This window comes from Macrobrachium nipponense, chromosome 21, assembly GCF_015104395.2.
Source record: "Macrobrachium nipponense isolate FS-2020 chromosome 21, ASM1510439v2, whole genome shotgun sequence".
NCBI lineage: Eukaryota > Metazoa > Arthropoda > Malacostraca > Decapoda > Palaemonidae > Macrobrachium > Macrobrachium nipponense.
Genome location: NC_087212.1, coordinates 19,280,941 through 19,288,713, shown reverse-complemented (window position 1 = coordinate 19,288,713; position 7,773 = coordinate 19,280,941). Strand labels below are relative to the sequence as shown.

General features: G+C 35.0%; 1 long non-coding RNA gene across 1 annotated transcript in view; it reads left to right on the top strand.

Moving 5' to 3' along the window:
• Nucleotides 1-367: 367 nt before the first annotated feature.
• Nucleotides 368-7,773, top strand: part of LOC135197575 (uncharacterized) — a 10,578-nt gene continuing 3,172 nt past the window's right edge. The window contains exon 1 of the long non-coding RNA XR_010310607.1: nt 368-625. This is a non-coding gene — a long non-coding RNA (uncharacterized LOC135197575). The remainder of the gene's footprint in view (nt 626-7,773) is intronic.

Below are 7,773 nucleotides of genomic sequence, written 5' to 3'. Positions count from 1 at the left end.
TGAATGTTCAATAATAAATCGAGTATTTTTCAAAGCAGTATTTTATTTTACCCTCTAGAAGATTTGTCCTTTATATATATATAAAAAAAAGTTATACTTAGGATGCAATGATGAATAACTTTCGATATTTTAGCACAGGTAAGGTTTTGGGGCTCCCCCTCTTGTGAAACCGAATTCAAAAATTACTTGGAATATTAATTTTTTTTTTCAATATTGGGTACTACGTTCATCATGAATAACTCTTAACTACAAGAGTCAACAGATTCTTAGCAAAGAACGTCAACTCAAATGCGCACTGAACACCAGTTACCATATCTGATAAAAGCATATTTCGGGAATGATAAAATTTCTGATAAGGTGGGAGGAAGGCAGAGCTAAAGGTGAGCGTATACCTTTCATTCTACGTTGAACAGGATGTGGAGCACGATTTAATAACAATACCATAAGGAACGTTGGCTATTTATTATTACAGGAGTTTGCCAGTACATCCGATTATATTATATACATTTATTGGTGGTTTGAAAGCTCTCAACAGTCATGGAGGAAGAGAAAGCAAGATGGCTCCAGTACACGCTGATTTTGGCAGCTCTTTTTCCCACCTGCTACGCTAACACACACGCGCAAGGTAAGGGAGTCTTTCTGGCTTTACACTAAATAGATTTTTTTTTTCAGTCAAATTTATCAAAGGCTTTTACCGGGTGAATGACAATAATACAGATTTTACGTCATAAAGATCCTTATTATAAGGTTCTCCCGGAAATGAAATAATCCAAGTTTGTTCAGTTAGTTGGTCAACTTTTTTTTTTTCATGATTCGTCAAACTATATTTCTGACGCGATTCTTCTTAAAAGAGACATCATTTCTATTGGTGTACAGGAGAACATGAAGTTTGTCAAATAAAACTTGAAGGAAAACTCAATCTCGGTAAAAAAGTCAACACGTTATCGGCAATCTTCCTTCCGCTGATAAGATTAACGATAACATGTATCCCGGTAAAAAGTCAACACGTTATCGGCAATCTTCCATCCGCTGATAAGATTACACATACACATGAAACCTAGATTAAACATACACATGAACGCTAGAAATAATTTTAAATAGTATGAGATCAGTATTTTGTATTTGATTCCACTCTGTCACGATCATCTGAGGATTATCAATGAATTGTCTCAAGTTTATTCAACCAGCGTCAGCACATTTTTCAAAACGTTTAGGCCACGTAGTTAGATATTATCCTTACGGTGTGCGCGTGTTTACATACACACAGAACACATACCAATATTGTTCGTGAGCATGCCATAAATGATTAATGAATAGGTTGTTCATGCAGCTGCTTGTTATGGCGGCAGTGCTTCTCGTTTTCAATATAAGATGGTAGAGTTTCTCAATTTCAAAAATAAGACGAAGTACCTATATTTCATTCGTCCCTCTAGGTTTCCTCGTCTGAGGGTGATGAGGACTTGGCCATCAGCTGTGACGCTACGACCTGCTGCACTGGTCGTCGTTCTCGCGTTTTTCACTTTCCCTGGGTCAGAGGATTCTCCATCCTCGGGAAATGGAATCTGCTTTATACAGATTTTTCTCTCTGTTCCCTCTATAGTTTTATTTCTTTATACTGACGTTAAAGATTATTTGATTGTGATATTTCGATCTATATGACTGGAAAATCAGGAAGTCTTGGATTTATAGGTACAATTTCGGTATGTGTGGTATACGTGACTTTTCGGCAGGAAGTAAAGTGATTTTGATTGGCATTGCCCAAGAGCTTACTCTGGCCCTGATATAAAGTTTATATCCCTTACTAAAATGTCAAAAAGTACTGTGCATATCAGTTAATACAGTGTATTGCATATTTACTCAAGTAGCTTACCACAGGTTTTGGTATACGGGTTAACTAAATTTCCATGCATACACAAACACACACATTGAAGATTTGGATGAAAAGTTTGTTATATTTAAAATACACACACACACACACACACACACACACACACATATATATATATATATATATATATATATATATATATATATATATATATACATAAGAATATATTCCCAATTCAGTACAAAACAACAACTACTTACTTTGTACAGCATCAGCACACAAATGCATATACACTCTCACTTGCAGTACATACTGTACTATTTCCATAATTTATTCTTCCTAATTGTATTCTTACGATATTCGCCAAATGTTCACGAGTAGCTACACTGTTGCCTTGCCATGCATTCAATATAGTGGTACCTGAGAGCAGATGATCATACAAGGCAGATCCCCCGACACACTAGACGTAAGAGATAAAGGGAATCACTGTGTGTTGTTTAGAGTTTCTCTAAACAACTCGCCAGAAATGCTGCTGTTTCAGGCATATGGAACCACGATGACATTCACTTGCAGATCAACATCCTGGAGATGATGGTAGCCCTACTTGTACTGCTACACTCGAAGAGGAGTTGTGGGAAACACTACCATACTGCTGATGAGTGACAACATAACATGGTGCTGTACATCCCCAAGCCAAGAAGAAAGATATCGCTACTTTTGTGTGCGCTGGCAAGATGAAGTGCACAAGTGGGCAGTCCACCATGCCTAAGAACTGTCATTAGGGAACATCCCGTACACCATCAGAATGTGATAGCTCACCAGCCCAGTCATGTAGTTGGGATGGAGTGGCTCCTACACCTGGACATAGTAAGCTTGAACAGATAACTTCCAATGTTCTTTTCAATGTTATCAGCCCCCTGGGGTGCGAAGAAGAACGCCTTCCAGCACCCCCGACTAGAACTCAACATTTTTGCCTTCCCTCCTTTTTGCCCAATTCAAAAACTGATATCACACTTACCTATTAGCCATTACTGGGCTGTCTTTACTTGTATAGGGGCCAAGAAAACTGCCTCCATTGGCCCACATCTACTACATTATTACCAGTCCATGCACGTACTAGCGCTTCACAGATATTTAAAAAGCATGTCCTGCTTGAGAGAGATTTTTCTCAGAGAGTTGCGGGCAAGTCTAGCTCAGACAAAAAGACTACAGCAGTAATCTATCAAACAGAACCCATTTAATGATTGGTCTGCATTTCAAGGTAACTGCTCAATTTTGTCTAAAGAATGTGTTTCTTTCGCCTTTGCCACTGACTTCCTGGTTTCTAAGGAGTTTTGAGCAGTGCTGTCCTCATCAAGAGGTAAAACCTCGAGAGCAGGATATCATATTAGTCCCACAAAGCCTCTTTTGGCCACTATGCACGCCTTAGACACAATATATACAAGCCATAGACAGACATTATAGACTGTCTAGCTGGCACTGGGAAGGATAGTAAAAGATTAACATAATCTCTCAAGGCCTTTCCACACTAGGAAACACTGTTCGGAAACAAAGTTTGCAAACGTTTGCTAACACTTTTTGCTAACACTTTTTACCATCCAGAATGGAAAATATTTAGCGTTCCTGTGTATTTATATATATATATATATATATATATATATATATATGTATACACACACACACACACACACACACATATATATATATATATATATATATATATATATATATATATATATATATATATATATATATATATATATACACGAATAACTTCATCACGAAATATATAAGACGTGATGCTATGTATAAATAAAGATAATGCCACAGAGGAAAATGAAAAAACGGGAACTGCTCAAGATCTTTCGGTCTTAACGACCCTTTACTAAAGGCAAGATATATATATATATATAATATATATATATATATAATATATATATATATATATATATATATATATATATATATATATATAGATATAAATATATAAATATATATAATATATATATATATAAGTATTATGACGAAGTGCCAAGTATCTGGTTACTACACTTACCAATTATTCAGACACCTGAACCCTCATTACAGGTAAAATACGACTGAATACTCTAAAGGCAACAGTGATCCCTTAAACAACTTACCAGTATTGCAGAAAATCAGACTAAGTTTATTAAAACAGGTGTGAGGTAATCTTATATGTAATTAAATTAATTAAAGGGCATCACTCCATCAACTTGAAAAGTCTAAGTATTTCCCTGATTTTAAAAGTCTAAGTACTTCCCTGGTTCTACCTCACTTCAATTAAATTAAAGGAAAACAGTTCAATTACCATATGTTTCTACCTAAACAAATATACTGGTGAAAAAGAAAACACTTATAAAAATTTTTAATAAAAAAATTTATTATTAAACTCAAAAATTTATAAGTGAAATTCACAATCTCAGGGAAATTTACTGTTACTTGAGAACAACACAAAGTTTAATTAATTCTTGAATTAATTAAGTCAAATTAAAACAAAATTAATTTATCACAAAATCCCAGAAAATTAATTATTTCAATCAAAATTTAAAAGTGTTAAGTAATAACTAAAATTTGGTAATTAATTCACAAGCGCTAATCAACAATGAAACTTGAATAGAATTCTAAGTAATCGCAAATTAATTCACAAGAGTTCAATTCAATTAAATGCGCAACGATTAATTAATGAAAACAATTAAGTGAATCAAATTGTGAATGTAAATGAAAATACAGAAAAATATGGAAAATACCAAAATTGCAAAAAACAGTAATCACACAGAACATATATAAAAAAAATCACACTTCAATAAGAAAAAATTGACAAATGCACAAAAACCACTTCAATAAGAAAAATGGATAAATGCACAAAGTAATAACTTCAAGGAGAAAAATGGATAAATGCACAAAAATCACTTCAAATGAAACAAACACAAAACATAAAAAATTTGCATGGGCACAAATTTTAATTGTTTCACCAAATCACTATAACTATTAGTTGCAACTAATAAACCTTGTAATAACACATTACCTTGGTACCAATTGTTTCTGCTACAGCTAGTTCCAAAATTTCACCACACAATTCACAATATTTCTCAAAAGAAAAAGTGCCGTTACACACTTGTACAATGATTGTTCAGATTCCACAATAAGCACTAAATAATACTAAATATATAACTCAAAGAAATATCAAATCTGAAATTTATATGAGTGACCAACAATTATGTACTATAAAATCTTTAAATTAATTGTAAAATCAAATATGGTGCAAGAGAGAGAGAGAGAGAGAGAGAGAGAGAGAGACCCAAAAGCAATGAGGTCTTAAGTCGGAATAAATCTTCTTTTCTTACGTAAGCTTAACTGTGTATTTCGTCACACAAAACGTTTTGGGGCCGAGAGTCAGTCACTGTCATAAAAATTCTCTTTCAAAACAATATATAAAGAGAATTTGGAATTACAATCGTAAATAACATTTATTATTACACGATTTAAAATGATATAAGTCTTTTAATACGAAAGGAATAATCATTTATAAAGAAAGCAAAACTAAATGACATCATTTCCCAAAGATGACGTATACTCAAACAGAAGGTTCTAGAACAATCTTGCGAAAAGATGGTGCAATACATAGGAACATGGTGAAATTTCCATGTGACTTCTCGAGAAAGACGTACATGTTTGAAACAGACTCGAGCGAGTAAGATTGACAGGATTCCAAAACAAAACGGAGACTTTGAGTTTTCCTTACCTCGTGTGATGACAAGTTATGAAAACAAAACGGAGATGCCTCGTGGCTAATGTACAATGCAAAAATTTCTCTCTCTTTTCACATTATACATTATCTTAACTTTTAAATTATATTATGCAAAATCTGAACATACATTATCAGAACGCACTACCTCTAAGCTAAATAAGGAATCTGAAAATATTGCAAACACTTTTCCAACATTTCATGGTTATAGAGGGGAAATATGTGTTACGAAAGTAACAGCATTTAATAGTATCTATTTTCAATTCCGCCACCAGTAAGTCAGCATAACACACTCCTTTTCTAAAATTTCCTTGCCCATCTCTTTTTCTTTCTCTTATCCCTAATTGGTTGCATTAAAATAGCCAGGTAGAATACAGAGGCTACTGCAACGACAAGCATCCTGACGACAACTGAGGTCTGGACAAGAAATATTGTTTGCAAACAGTTTGGAAACTGTTTGCAAACAACGTTTCCTAGTGTGGACAGACCTTTAGACTGTGCAACACTGAGTGATACTCGCATTTTTTATTATTTTCAGAAATTTCGTGAAAGAAGTTAGTTCCCAACGAAAAATATCATCAATCTCTGTTCCCCCCCTTCAGCATTTCATCAATAATGATAAAGAATAAATTCATTTGTGTGTGGTATGAGCCTATGTCACTACTTTTGAAGGCCATGGCATCTCAGATCAGTGCCATCGTTTATTCTCAAGTACTGGCAGGTACAAGAAAGAGGTATCTAAGAACAATATCTAATTCTGGTTTCATGAAGAGATCAAAAGGGCATACTGCCCTCAGGAATGGATGCAGACCTTATACTCTGGACGACAGTATACTACGTAAAGGGCACTGGCTCATCCCTGGCATTCAAAAGAAACCTTTTTGGTACTGAGTGCAGGTATTTGATACCACCAGACCACATTTACTTCTTGGATACATTTTCAAGGTTTACGGTGAAAATGGCTGGATGTATGATGAGTGACTGGTTGCTTTCCTTTTATTTATCTACCTCCTAACCTTAACAAGTACCATTTTCAAGCTGGCTTGTTTAGATGCAGGTGAGTTACTCAGCAAAGCAGCCTACCTATGGCTATAATTAACTGATACTCCTCTTAGACGGGGGACTTGGAGAGAGAGAGAGAGAGAGAAAGAGAGTAGTGCATACTATCTGTGTCTGTAGTATGCTGCCTTCCAAGTGGTCCCCGCTACTTGTGGACCAAGATCTTATGTTTCTCCTTAGAGTGAGGTTCTGACATACTCTAGCATGAGGTCTTGCCTGCCAGATCACATCATGTCAAGTCAAACAGGAAAGTACTAGAGTAAACTTTCCATTCCTCATGTACTTGACAAGAAGTTGACCCTCAAGTTGGTATATAAACAGCCATGATTTCAAAACAATTCCTACATGGATAAGTCTTCATTTAATTAAAGACGAGCATTCGTATTCTTGTAAGAAGAAATGGTTCATTTTAAAGATAATTTGCGTTCTTCCTAGATTTACAAACACGAATCATTATGGTTTTACCCTGTCACGGAGAGATTGACTCTACGCATACTGTGTACACGTGTGGTTCGTGCCCACAACAAAGGTGCCTACCATTTCGGAAACCTGGTATACAAGCTTTCATTGTTCTCAGCTGTACCATACGAGTATCTTGTATAATGGCTCAAATTTGTATATCTTTGTCCTTTTTCACGTTATTGGTATCTAGCGATCGTTTAATAATGTATTCTACACATTGGGCTAATAGTACTTTAAGAGTTGGATTTGTAACATCTTTGAAAACGCTCTGACTGACATGTCAGAAGGAGGCGCGGATGTGAAGTCTGCGTGGTTTTAAATGCACAGCTATTTGTGTACGTCCTGGCGTACATTTTAAAAACCAGCTAGGAATGTTGCCATAAAACACTGATAAATCAAGAGATGGTTGCTCACCTTGATGACCAAAAATCATAAACTTTAATTAAAGATTATCAATGAATAAGCCTTACAAAGGAAATCCAATATGTAATTTAAGATGAGTTTAACGCTACTCACTGCACATATCATCAAACTGACCCAATTTCTCTAATATCAATGCCTTCTTTGTCGAATGGGTTTGAAAAACACACTAAAAGCTTTGCAATGCAGTTACCATTTGCGTATAAGTCCTCAATTTTGTTTAGAATTAAAACAGATC